Below are 15548 nucleotides of genomic sequence, written 5' to 3' on the forward strand. Positions count from 1 at the left end.
TAAATCATTTAATATTAGGTAGATTTGAAAAAAAAAATGTTTTCATGACAATGATTGTTAATTATAATAAACATTGTTAAATTTATTCTATATTATAATATACTCTAATTAATTTACCTAAGATTGAAATAATTGTTTTCTTGTACAATTTTTTTAATAGAAGTAATTGTTGTAGTATTTGGTTCTATAAGGATATTCTAAAACATGAAAATACAGCACTAAGTATTTATAAAATTAGTTTCTGATAAAAATGTAGTTACCTTCAATTCTTCACGAAATTTACCAACAGGCATCATGGTAAATAGCTTGGCTTCCGGATATTAAGGTTAAAGTTTTATTATGATAAAATGTCTATGGTATTCCTAATTTATACACACCTTAAAACAAAATAATAAATAATCTGAATTATTATAGGGAAATATATATGGAATTTTATACCAATCTAAATATGGCACATAATTTTCATTTTTAATTACACACACTTATATTCAACTTATATATTACTTTAATTTTAATAATATTTTAACTTGATTTTCAATAATTTAAATTTTTAATCGCACACACAAAAAAAAACAATCCACTTTTAATCATACCCATGGAATTCATGGACCCAAGTCTGTCAAAATGAGAGAGGAAATGGATTAATAAAATACATTGCATTTTTTAAAAATGTACCCAAACGCAAACCGCCCAAATTGAAAAACACTAAGTATATCTATTTGCTATTGTGTAACTTTATCTAATCTTACCAGTTTGCAACTGACCCCGCCTGGTCCAAAGTATAGACTCTAACGTAGGTACCTTCTGTGGTTGGTAGACGTGATAACCAAAAAGTACCAAATGTAATATTGTTATTGAACGAATATCACCATCAAAACTATTGTCGTAGTTATACTATAATAATTGTATACTAATAGTTAGCACGATCGGCGCTGGTCGATGTTTAAAACAAACGTTTTAATTTAAAAGATTTTTAAAAATGCGTATTAAATTAATAACAAAAAATAAATAAATAAGAAAATATTGGGTGTAAAATAAGTTCAAAATGCCAAGAGTAGGTAAAGGTATTATAAATAAATACCTACATTAATTTTATTTGTACACTCGTGTTGTTTTCTGATCTTATATAATAAATATATCTAGGTATAATAATAATATTATAATATAACAAATTAATATACCTACGTTGATTAATATAATAAATTAATAACCATGATAATAAATAATGTTATCATACTTACGAGCGACGGAAGCAGAATAGCGTAGCTTCGCTTCGGAGTACTTGAGAGCCAGAGAGCGGAAAACTGAATAAGCTACCTTCGAGACGTCGAGCACCAAAAATAATGCGTTCTACGTTAGGTTAGGTTGGGTTGGGTTGGGTTAGGTTACGTAACCAAATATAGGTACTTACTACGAAAATATATTAAAAAACTAAACAGTATAATAATTATTTATTGTTCAACTCCAAGATGATTGGTATACAAAACTTAAAAATGAATAATTTTTATTTTACATAAAATGCCTGATTACTGACTACTGAGAACTAAGCATAACAAAATAGATCTAGTTCGTCACGATAGAGTAATTGACTAATACTAAAACCCTTGACGGGACGTGACCGAGTACATTCCAAATGATGAAAAACAGTGTGGCCCGAACGAACCGGACTAAAATATTGTTATCCGTGTACCACTCTATCCAGCATAACATACTTCATACATTATTTGAATACATTATTACGGATTACTGTTATATCACAGACTATAGTCTGTGGTTATATTATCAAGAGGTCGCTATACCCGCATGCGTTGTCTCCGCCTTACAAATGTACAACATAACAAAAAAAGGTGGGTAAGTGGATTTCGCTCTGCTGTACAGTAGGTTACAAGTGGGTCACTGTATAATAGATGGTATTAAATTTGAATTCAATGATATAATATCATTGTATAAGAAAAACGATTCTGAGCGGAGACGGTATGTTAGTCTAGGTATAAGACATAATATTATATTAGGTACCTATAATAAATTCCAAATTAATCATATCATAATATTTATTAGGTACTTATAACGCGTTATCCATCAACAAAAAACCGTGGTACTATCGTAGATATATAATAGTATACTTTAGAAGTTTCAAGTACCCACGAATAATATTATACAATCACAACAAAATAACTAAAATAGTTATCCTAGGTTTTTAATATGTAATTTCGTCCAAATTTGTACTTAAAATGACTATAAAAATAAACTGCGTAAATGTATTTTTTAGATTTTTTGGTAACAGAATTAATTACTTACGTGGAATCTTGTTTTAAATTTTCAATTCTTAGATACAAAAATTGAACATTTTATAAATTTTTAACTACAAAATAATTTTTCAAATTAAAATTTAATAAATGTTGTCAAAATTTGATCTTTAAATGCTTATAAAAAAAAATTGTGCCTATGTATTTTTAATATTTTTCAACTGATATTGTAACAATATATCAGGAGCTTTGTATTAAATTTATACACTTTTTGGCCCAACAGATAAAACTTTATTGATATTTATAGAAAAAAAAAACTAAAAAAATTGAAAACTTACAATGTCCGTAAACAGCTCAAAAAGAGTCAAATTATTTTAAAAATTTTATCGTATATATAAAATGCTAATATAAACATTCAGTGAAATTTTCAAGTTTCTACAGTCACTCGTTTTTCAATTACAACAAAATAAGAAAATCGTTACGTAAGAAATCGAATGAATATCAAATGTTGTAAAAATATGAATTTCAAGCGCCCATAAAAATTTAATTTGAGATTCTTATAGACATTTTTTTTTTGGTAAAGGTAGAATATCCTATAAGGAATCTTGTATTACATTTTAAAATCTTAGATTTAAAAAGAAAAATTTTTATGAATTTATAACTCGAAATAATTTGCAAATTTTCGTGATTTTTCCATATTTTGTCATTTTTTGAACTTTAAATGCTTAAAAAAAAAAACTGTGACTAACGATTTTTAATATTTTTCATCTGCCTTTGAAACAATATACTAGGAGCCTTCTATTAAATTTTCAAGCTTTTTTATCCAACAAATAAAATTTTATTGATATTTTTAGAAAAAAAACTAAAAAAAAATGGAAAATAAAAATGTCCGTAAAGAGCTCAAAATAAATCAAAAAATTTTGAAAATGTTATGGAAAATGCTAAGATAAACATTCAGTCAAAATTTCATATATCTACGGTAATTTTTTTTAAAATTACACCAAAAACCAAATTCAATTTTATGAAAAATCGATTTTGCGTAAAAATTCCCGTTTTTCCTTAATTTTTCTTTTGTTTTCCCGGCGCTTTTGAAAACTACTGGGAAATTTAAATTTTGACCTACCCAATGCACCAACGATATTCACTTTCTGATCGAACAAAGTACTGAAGTTGAAAATCGTAGCATTATTTCAACTACTTATCGTGTACACACACAAAAAAAATAAAAAATGAAAATAAAAAAAAAAAAAAACACACATCATTGTAAAATCAATACATTCATCGTTCCACTCAGAATCTAAAAAATTTATCTTTTCATGAACAATTTTGAATAACTATAAATTAATATATTATTTGGTTTTATTTGAAAAAAAAAACGAAATTTCAGACAAAGTGTCTGATCCAATACTTGGTGAGTTTTACAATCAATTTTAATATACTAATATATTTTATAATAATATTTTTAATTATTAAAATATTATTACTATTATTATTATTATTATTATTATTATTTAATATTATTATTAATAGTATTTTTTATTATTAAGACGGGTCAATATCAAGAAGTCGAAGGTTTGAAAATAATTAAAAAATTATATTTACTATTCAAATATTTGCCACTTCCTCCAATATTGAAACTGAATAACTATATTGGATTTAGTACAGTTACACTAATATATAACTTTTACATATTTACTTCGATAAATATTTTAATAGCATAGTCAGCTTCATTCAAATTTCAAATTGAATTTTTCATTGTCAAGTCACAAGTAGTTTCCAAAAATATTCTACAATTACTATCGGTAGACACTTTATTGAGCTTAATATTGAACGTTCCAAGTAGCTCTATCTATCGAGTTTAGTTGGTACTCTGCAGAAAAGTTCCCCTTTAAGCTAGACGCATATTATTCAGAATTTTTGTGCCGTTCATTTATTTTTCAACTTATTCTTGTAAATGTCAATTTCTTACGGTAAAATTAAATTTTGTAGGTACATGTTATATAATTATTGAGAAAAATTAATTTAACAAAAAAAAAAAACTTATTATTAGAACTACATTTAAATTGTCAATAGTATTCAAACATAAAAAGTATAATAATTAATAATTAATAACTAAATATAAATAAATTCAATAGACATTCAATTGGAATATACTTAGTCAAAAGTAATGCATAATGATTATATCCATTATATATTATAGCCATCGATATATTTCCAAAAGCTCTCGTCAAACTCAGTAGTTATATTCTAGCCACACTCGGAATCCTTTATCAAAACGATTTAATATTTTTGTTTTTCAAGAACATATAATATAAACTCGTTTTCTACAACCATTGTATTCAAATTCTATAATACTTTCACATCACTATCTTAAGATGAAAAAATGTATGATCTCTGATATCCTATCTGGCTTATAAAAATGTTTATTCTTATTTATTCGTTATTTTTATCACTTATATTTATAACGTATTGATGTCTACATAATATTTTACGACGATACCGACCGATGTACTTTACATTTTTATTCACTGCATATTATTAGATTCTGAGCGACTGAGCGGATCGACGAATTTATTGATTTTACTATGATGTATTTTTATCTTGTCTGTTCACTCATTTTATTGTAGAATCTCCAGTCATTGACTTTAAGGGTGGTTAATTGGATATAGTTGGTATCAGAAATAAAAATTCTTAGTACAATTAATACAAAATAATCAGGAAAAACAAAAAATTACTTGAAACACGGGACAAAGTCTCTAGATCATTAATTTTTTAATTACAACATAAAAATAGAATAGAATTTGTAAAAAAACTGGTTTTTCTTAAATATTCTGGTTTTTTCCTAATATTTAATATTAAGAACTCATCATTGTAAAGTCAATACGTCATCCCCTGTTCCACTCAGAATCTAAAATCAATCGACAACAATGAAATCATTGACTTAATTTTACTAACAAAAAAACGCAGTTAAATATACTAGTTATAAAGTAATTCCATTGATTAAGCTCTGTGTAATCAATAGTAATACATATTATTAATTACCATGAATAAATGTTTAGGTATGATAGGAGTAGGTACCTTGTATCTACTAGATTACAATTATTATTGTAAAACCCGTAGGTACCTCCCAAATGTTTTCTCAACTCCAGATAATGATAGTGTTGTATTATTTTAAATTATATTAAGAGTTAATCTGATTTATAAATTCTACACCCATTTCATATAATAAAGATTGTTTATTATTTTCAATACTATACCACACTAAATATTCGGTTCGTGAAAATGTACGAGTTGAGCATACCCTGCGAGACCCACATCATAGTCCAAACTAGCTATTATTATACAATCCGACATTCGGCGACTGTCTTTTCAGTATTTACACGTCACTAACATTGAAACCATTTTAATGAATAATTATTTGGCTAGATATAGCTGAATATAATAATAATGATGGTTATTCGACCGGGCGAGACCAAAGTGCTGTATTATTATTATTATTATTATAATAAATTTTGCACGCAAAAATCTATAAATGAGCCGTTTACCATATTAAACGAATGAAATTTAATTATTTCGTGCATCGTTTATTTATGGACGGCGTCAAAGACGATACCTGTGAATTTAAAACTCGTTGTCACAACGTAATGGACAGACCTCCATAGGCGCTATTTGGGGGGTGCTTGGGGGGTGCTTAGCACACCCAAAATTCATATTAGCACCCCCAAATCTTTGATAGCATCATCGAATTTTTATTGACTATAATATTATGCCATAGGTATTTGGATACATTTATTTCTAAGACCTAATAATAATAATAATAATAATACAAAGGTACCTATCAGAATAAAAATATAGATAAAAGTTCTAGGTAATTGTTTATATTGAGATTAATGTGAAAGTGTATATAATTAAGTTGTATGAATTGAGGAGGATGAAGGGGGAGGGGGGCAAAGCCCCCACTGATCACTTTAGTCGACATAAATCTAGCACCCCATAAATTTAAATCAAATTGCGCCTATTCCGACTTTCCAGATATTGTGTGTGGCTATAATATAATATCACATGGTTTAATTTATGTTTAATTAAGACGCTCGGCCGCAATTTTATACGTTGTGCGTATACCGCCTATATACAGCGCGATTATATTATTACGTCGAGTTTGCGAATGACAGCGTTTCCGTTTTATTTTTCTAAAAAGAAATTCCCCTGCCCATCGTTCGAGAAAAACCTCGTACGTTTTCAAACCACACGGTAGTAATATTACGTTCAGGTACGTATATTACATTATATTATGTTCGACGAGTTTTGTGTGCAAGTAATCGAAAAAAATAAAAAATAAAAACGATTCTTTCCGGAACCGTTTAGCACGCCGACGATTGCGTGTTATTGCTATACATACAGCGTTCACGTACATAATAATATCACGTAGGAATATATTATTATATTTTCCATTTTCTTGACGTTGGATAAAATGTATATAATATACACATACACGTGTACAGCTAGTCGGTTTGTAAAAAATTCTAGCAAGTGCACCTCATAATATTTGAAACACGCTATTTTCGTAATGTTTTTATTTTCGTGTATTAAAAATACAATTCTTCTGAAAGGTACTATTTTGAACACTTTTATAATTTGATCTAACTGATATACAGTCGATTCGTGGTAACTCGAACTCCAATAATTAAAAACCATTCATAACTTGAGTTTTCTTTTGCCCTTTGAATTTAGTTTGTATGTAGTGTTAGAGGTAATTACTAATTATATAATAACTCGAAAAAATTTTACATCAATTTTTTTTTTATTTAAGCAAATAATAGACTTTTGACCGTACCTACATATTATAATATATTATAATATTGTAATTTTCATTAAGCCAACACATATGATATAATATAACACAACATATTATTATTTTTTTAATTACCTAGCAGAAGTCAACTACAGATACAGGTCAATAAAAACATACTTAGATAGATGTGAAGTGCTAAATAATACTTTTACAATTCTACAACAATTGCATACATAATATCAAAAGGCGGATTGTATATAACGTGCATAACGTAATTATTATTGATTTTATATTATTATATATTACACAATGTCGAAGTTCCAAAACTCAAATATTTAAAAAAAATGCGAGGTTGATTTTTTATCTGATTATATTACATTAATGTTATAACGTTATATGGTAATTTCAATTAAAATATCGTGAACGATGAACTTATGGATAAATATGTTGTATTTTTAATTAAATACTAGTCTATCAATTATTGAAAATAATATTATTTTGTTAAGTTCAATGCAAATGCATCCAAAATATTTAAAACTATAATGTCTATTTAGAAATATTATATTGTATTATAATATATTTTTGAAATATAAATAAAAATACTTAAATATAGGTACATGTATATTATCGTCAATGGTTATTGGTTAGGTATTTGGTTCAATATTATATCATCATATTATAATATTATACAATGATAATTTTACCGTGAATGGTGATTATGCATTGTGATAACATATTTAAATTAACATTCACTTTTTAATTTAAAACAAACAATTGTGATATAATTACAGGATTAAAACAAAAATAATTATGTTGTAGGTAGGTACTGTTACAGAACAACTCAGTATTTTGTGTTTTATTCAATACAAGATTGAGGTAGGTAGGTATTTCAAAATATGGTAGTAGCAGGTATTGTTATACAAATTACATTTTATAATTGCTAAATACTAACACTATTTCGATTAATGCAGTGTTATTTTTTTGGGGCACTCTCCAAATAATACCAGAACAATAAATAGATACCTACCTACCTTCTAAGTTGAATAGTTGATTTCAAAATGTAGTACAAGAATAACTATAGTCATTATATTTGGAGAGTTAAGAACTTAAGTTATTAATTATTGGTAATTATCAATTACTAATAAAGTGTCATAGTACAAAAGTTTAAAAACAAGGCGAAGCGATGCTAAGTTATTAAAATCAAAAATGTCAGCGGCCCTGTATCACGACTGGTAGCGTGGATTTCATATATATATATTTATTCGGTACATAACTGAAATGTAAATAATTCTCATCCATCCGTCCAGGATTTTAGGTATGGAATTTGTAAGCGACCGGAAAATTCAAGTTGGTGGTGGCGAGGAGATTATGCGATCGTTTGGACAATGTTTTCGGTGGCAGCGGAAGAGATACTCCCGTCCGTTTTAGCGGTACCATGGTCACGGTTTAAACCCGAAATCGCGACGTTGGTGACTGGTGTATAGTATAAACGGTATGCATGGACGACGCGTCAGAGATAGGACAAAAACGAAATACTGCACAGCAAGCACTTCCGGAGAGACGGCTACATACAAGCAGACAAGAGAATGAGAGTCGTTATGTTGTTGTTGCTATTATTATTATTATTATCATTATTATTATTATTATTATTATTATATTACTATATTGTATACAATATAATAAAATAATACAACCACCACCACGGTCATTCAACGTCACGGGGAGGCTGTATATAATATATTATTTAATTTAGGCTGGTGCCAGGCGTACATCATTGTTGTGGCGGCATAGGAGACAGTAGAAGAGGTGATAGGTATAATATAGCACCCGCGAAGGTAGACACGGCTGTGTGGTGGAGTCCTCGTCGGCGCCAGGAGATCGTGGCTTCAGCTGCACAACAGCAGTAATCCGTGGAATTGTATTTTTGTTTGTTTCCGTTAATTCCGAAATGATTTATGTACTAGCCGGAGTGCGCAGTTTATTTATATATTATAAAGGGCGACGTTTTCACAGCGGATTATATAATCCGGAGGCGGTTATTTTTTCCGCCACCGCGATAAGGACGAAACCGCCTGTATATAATATACGGTGTGCGTGTATTATCTTGTCGGGCCGGCGACAACTGAGCCCAAGAAATTAATGTGCACTCGTCGTGTTTTATGTGCTTGACTGTATACAGGGTGATTCATTTTGTGTGCAGCACCGGGCAACACATCTCGGGTCTTCGGGAAATATAAGGAATTCTCAAATCGTTATTTTCTACCACATACAAATCGACACTATCCCGTGGTTTTCTGTAATTTTTTTTTTAGTTTAAAAAACTATTCTTACTGAAATGTCATCGCTGCCTAGTTCACGATAAAAGAATCACTCCGTATAATACGCGATAATCCACCGCCACCAAGAACCACGTTCACACACATATAATAACAATGATTTTATAAATGTAGGTATTGTATATTATTTTGTATATATGTGTATAATATGTCGTATAAAGTCGTCATTGTCGTGTGTATAAGATAAGGTTGGACGATTTTTTTTTTTGTTTTTTTTGCTCCGTAATCGGTAGGTAATACTCTTTTTTTACCGATAAAAATATGTATTAAGTTTCATCCGCGATCAAAGTCCTGAGCTGGTCTTGTGTCTAGTGGCAACTGGCAAATATACGAGAACGGCGATTTTGATCCATTGGGTTCCGACTTCAAAAACATATTAATATAATATATTATAATATATCAAAATATCCAAGTTTCCAAGCAGTAAGTAATCAAAAGGAACTTTTCAACTCTTCTCCGCCTTATAACTGATATAGATACCTATAAGCAATATATAATTAGTTTAAAATGGTTTTGTGCTTTGTAATTTGTATTGTACATAATAATATATAATGTAATGTGTGTTACAGACAAACGTTTCCACATGAAGCTGCTGCATGACAATAACGCTTATAATATTAAAATGTATATAAATGAACATCTACCCTTGATCGATACAACTAATGAGATGCAGCGAATTAAATTACGTGGGGAAGGGTGGTGTTTGGTTTCGTGTTATCCACACTTCACCAATAGCTTTTTTTTTAAAAGACCGACACACCACGTCTTGTATGTAGATACTTTTTTAACACTACTATAGTATATTTTGTAGAGATAATACTAATAACCCAAATTGCGATACTAGCTGCACATAACGAAAATAATATTACTTAGTAATAAAGACTAATGCAAAAATGTATTGTATTATTATTGTAATGTAGGTACTGTGTTAAAAATATAAACCACTGAACGATCAAATAATATTTTACTATTTAAGAGTTTAAAACTATACTAGGACCCTCCTACAATGACCTTAAAGGGCACATAAATTATATAACCAATACTATATGGCTCAATACATGGAAACATTAAGCCATCAAACTTAACACAATAAAAATAAGTACCATCAGGTGGATAAATAATTCTTTAAAATGAAAAGAAGAATCGGTACTAAACAATTGAGAATCGGACATATGCGACTATTACGCACTGGCATCTAATGGCAAAATAAGAACCCCCCTCATGCGAAGTCTGTGGCGTTCAGTTAACAGTGAAATATATCATAACCGAATGCTTCAAATACCAACAAGATCGACAAAACATCGGGTAAGATACATCCTTTGAGGTTGCACTGCAGGGACCCAAAACCGAGGAGAACACAAAATATATGATAACATTTTTGAAATCAATAGGTCTCTACAATTTAATCTCATAATAGTATGTAAACTAGCTATATATACAATGTAACCATTATCGATAATTTTAATGTCGTACTAAAAAAATATATATAGATATATATTTGATAAAACTTTAAATACTGTAACTCAATTTAAATTGTAACTAATGGACATAGTTGCCGAGTTTAAAAGATCAATAAAAAAAATAAAAATAAAAATATTTTATCGTGAAACGACTACGCACATCAGCAATGGTGTATAATGTATAAGTGTATCAATTATCTAAAAACATTATATGCCCTAAAAATAACTAATTCTAAACATGAACATACTGAAAAATAAGAAAATGAATTCACTGAATTAATTAAATTTTATTCTCCCATGGTCTCTAATGATTCTGTATAGTGCAATTAAAACTGTGGCAAACACTAAGATACAACGATATGAAAAAATACGAAATGTCGGACTCGAGGCACTAGAAATTTATAATACAGACATCTACCCCAATATTTATTTTCTCCTAAAAGTGATACGCACGCTTTACCAATGTCGGAATCTTAAACAGATCGTCTGTTTTTAACTCTGAAAAGAGTGAAACCATATTTAAGAAACAATATTATCGTCTCTGAAGTTCAAACCTTAATTAAAAAATGTTCAATATTTTTCATAAACTTTCTGTGGTAGAAATTACATTTTAAATAAAATTCTCCACTTTTTTATTCCATATAATCGAGTAAATGGTTTTTCCATGCTGGCTGTTCATAAAAATTTTAAAATTAATCTGAAAAAGTAGATACCAAACAAATTAGCATTAACCACGACATCACGCGTAGATCGAATCTTTTATCATGATTAAACTATTATGTATAAAGTATAAATATACATTATTTTATATGTAGGTACCTAATATATAATATATATCATGTAACCTATAGGTTCCAATAAAGAGTAATACCTACAGATATAAAATGTAAGTGTGAATATTTAAATATCATATAATCATTTGTTTCCAAGTGTGCATAAATATTATACTTAATTATACATATCACAATAGATGTTAAACATGACCAAAAACACCACAGTTGCGATTTGCTTAGGAAAACAAATAGATATAAAGTTAGTTGATTTCGCGAATATATTGTTCCACAACTATACAACGTGTCTTATTCATGTGCAATATTATAGGTAACCGATTGTTTTTAGATACCTACACAAATACTCAATTATTATTCCAATATAATTTTGATGTTCAGTCTTCATTCTTAAAGTAAAAACTGCCGAGATGTAATCGTTTTACAATACTCCACGATTTCACGTTTCCTCTTGACATTTATTTTTCAATTATTTATAGATCCTGAACGAAAACAAAAAACCCATTCGTTTTATTGTTTTTATTTTTTATTTATATTGTATATGTTCTTGTAACTCGGGCAAATAGAGTGCTCAAATAGTTTAATATTATAAAACATAGCGGAATCAATTGAATATAATATATATAGATTGTAGGTATACCAAAAGTAACAAATTGTCAGTATATATAGTTTTAGAAAACAAAATTACACAGATCTAATGAAAAACAGTAAAATATACGGAAAACTATTTGTTTTAAGATTGTATCCCGATCGAAAATGACTCTATGTGGACCTTTTTTAGCACTTCACTGCCCCAAAAGAGCTATCTGAGAAAAAAACCAATACAACTTCCGTGTATTGGTCTGATCAGAATGTATAAGAGAATGAAAAAATATTTTTCAACGTGTCTGATCGTCATTTGAAAAAGTCAATTGAAAAATTAAATATTTTAAAATAAAAAATGAATAAGAAAAAATAACAAATTAGATACCTATTATAATTGTATAACTAATCTACTAACCGACCCAATTTTTCAAAACAAAATTAAATATTAATAGACATTTATTTTTTTAATGTACCTATTAAACACGTTATGCAATAATATATAATACCATTAAAAATGAATACCTACAACAATAAATGAACAACCGTATCAAAGTACCTACCTACTTATATTCACAGTGGTTTTAGAACTGAATTAAAACGTTATTCTCAGATTGTCTTAAAATGTCTTAAATTGTCTGTTGCGTACAATTTGCACGTTCAATGTTTTCTTTGATGTACTTTAATACAATTCCATACAATTGAATTAGTTTCTATACAAAGACTGAATCGTGATGTATCATAATAATATTGTAAGATATTAGTAACTTATTAAACGTAATCCATTATAATTCGAACGAATCTAAGAATTCGTAATTTATGTAGTGGAGCAGTTGAGTAGGTTAAGGGGTCTCGCTACTGCCGTCGATTTTATCTGAAAAGACCTAAAGTATTGACAAAATTAAATTTAGTTAACGTTGTCCAATTATGAATCTGAAAAAAAATTTGAACTCACCAGAAATTGTCTATAGATCCTACGAAGCACTTTGTAAACACTACATTTTATATTATTGTGAACTGTAATTGAAAACTTGAAAATATCAACTTTTTCGAATCATAATTAAAATTAATATTAAAAACGGAAAATGTTTCATACGATCTACAGACATTTTTCTGCTAAATTCGAATATTTTTTCAGAATCAAAATCAGACAGCGTTAACTAACTTTAATTTTTTCAAAACAAATTTATGTTTTTGTAAAATTCGTGTACTGAAATTGATATGGTTATCGAGTTATTGACATGTGCATGCGCGTACGAGAGAGGATACCGTCATTTAATTTCACTCACACTAATAATCATTTATAACTTTACTAACACATAGATCCCGGGTGGATATGACAAGATTAGAAATTGCCTAAATGTTTCCTTTAAAATAATGACCGTAGCGAAACCCCTTAAGAGATAAAATAAATATATTACTTATAGATACCTAGCTACATAATATTATTATTATATACAAGAATAAGCTGTATCTTCTTAAGTTTATTTAGTATCTTTGTATCTTTTTTTTCAATTAATTCAAATATTTTTTTTCCACGTGTTATTTTGAAAGCTGGTTTAAACTAAATATAACAAACAAATTATTAATCGTGGTAGAATATACCAAATAAAATGTTACATTTGTCCTCAGTTCAACCGTTAATCAATGTGTATATAAGGAAGTAAATATAAAAAAAAATTAGTTCGTTGAATTAGTCTGTGGAAAGCGGGTCCTTTTTTCATCCTTTTTTCGGGCATTTAGACCAAATATTATTGTTTTTAACAGTAGGGAGGGTATGGTTGGTTAGAACTCGGGTAAGTATATTATGTGGTGAGGATTTGTTTGTCACTAAAACCCTGGTAGTTGAACCTCACTTGACCTCAGAACACGTTTGTAACTGAAGCCAATCATCGCGCCACACCAGCTCCTCGATATATTATTTGTATCGTTACATTATATTTATCTTGTTATAGTATTATAATTTTTAAGTAATAATAAGTATAATTAATATTGTGACTGCCCGAAAAATATTTCTCGTGTATCGAGTTGTGGCCGCCTCAAACATGTATTACGCGGTCGCCAACCCTGGACTGAGACCCAAAAGCCGGAGTGCCGTGAATTTTTTATATAATTATAATAAGAACGGGATACATTTGGACAAGTAATATGGGTGACCAACAATGAAATAAAAAACCTCAATGTAGGTGAAAATAGATACATATGTTTATTTTAAAGATAAATAATTACGTTAGTACCGAGAAAGCCGACTGGCATAAGACTCGGTCAGAGTTAAAATAATAATTTGAAATACCATATTTTATAATAATAAATACTTACACAAAGTACCGGCCACGTTGAAATAATATTATATATAATTAAGGGCTGTGTCAACAACAAAACATTATCATCCGCATGATGTTCTCATGTGCCACGGCGCACCAGCAAAACCGGTGCGAACTCGCTGGTCATGTTGCTGGAACGGGAAAAAAAATGAAGTGCTGATCTTTTGCTTCGCCGGGCAATACCCGGCTATCGTGGTTGGCACGAACAGGCAACAGAGGGGGTCACATGCGCGCAGATAATGATAACAATGAGTGGCTATACTCTCGGTACCCTGGTCCCTGGGTAAAGGTATGGTGATCGTCGGTGTGAGGAGACGTTATTTAGTTATACCTAAACCATGGGTACAAGGAGGGGAGCGTGTGTGCGACTGCTGCACAGGTGGTGCGGTCGTCGATCGGCGGACACCTAAGGTCCGCGGGATAAATTGTCTCATCAGTCATCACACGTCGCGCTCATAATGTACCTGTAATATGTTTATTATAATAATTAATGCACTTTCGTGTGCGTGATTTTCGTTGGACGTCACAGAAACCCCCCCATGAAAGTTCATCACATCGGGGAGAGCTTTCATAAATTACGATGTCTAAACGAAAATTTAAATAATAATAATTATGAGCACTATCGGCAACGACAATATCATGAACGAAGAACACCTAAAGTACCTAGGAGTTAAGTTAGACAGATCCCTCACATTCCAGCAACACCTATAGGGCGTTAAAAACAAGATAAAAACTAGAATCAATATTATACAGAAACTTCCCGGGACCAGTTGGGGTACGGACACAATGATTCTACTCAGCTCTGCTATCGCGTAGTATACAGAGTACTTCGCACCCGTATGGGCGAGAAGCGTCCACTGTACAAAAGTGGACACCCAACTCAACCAAGTCATTCGGATAATTTCAGGGACAACTAAACCAGCATAAACAAAATGGCTCCCTATCCTCGCTAACATTACCCCTCCAGACCTGCGTAGAAACATGAGTATCAACCGTATCTTAAACTTCGTAAACAATAAC

The 15548-nt window shown here is 29.7% G+C and overlaps 1 long non-coding RNA gene across 1 annotated transcript; it reads right to left on the reverse strand.

Annotated features, from left to right (window-relative positions):
- Positions 1–120: 120 nt before the first annotated feature.
- LOC107882802 lies at positions 121–1692 on the reverse strand. The gene is made up of 3 exons (XR_001678926.2): positions 1242–1692; positions 261–377; positions 121–197 (listed from the first exon to the last, which is right to left on the reverse strand). It is a non-coding gene; the product is annotated as an uncharacterized LOC107882802 (long non-coding RNA).
- Positions 1693–15548: the final 13856 nt, after the last annotated feature.

The sequence above is a fragment of the Acyrthosiphon pisum genome, chromosome A2 (assembly GCF_005508785.2).
Source record: "Acyrthosiphon pisum isolate AL4f chromosome A2, pea_aphid_22Mar2018_4r6ur, whole genome shotgun sequence".
Lineage (NCBI taxonomy): Eukaryota > Metazoa > Arthropoda > Insecta > Hemiptera > Aphididae > Acyrthosiphon > Acyrthosiphon pisum.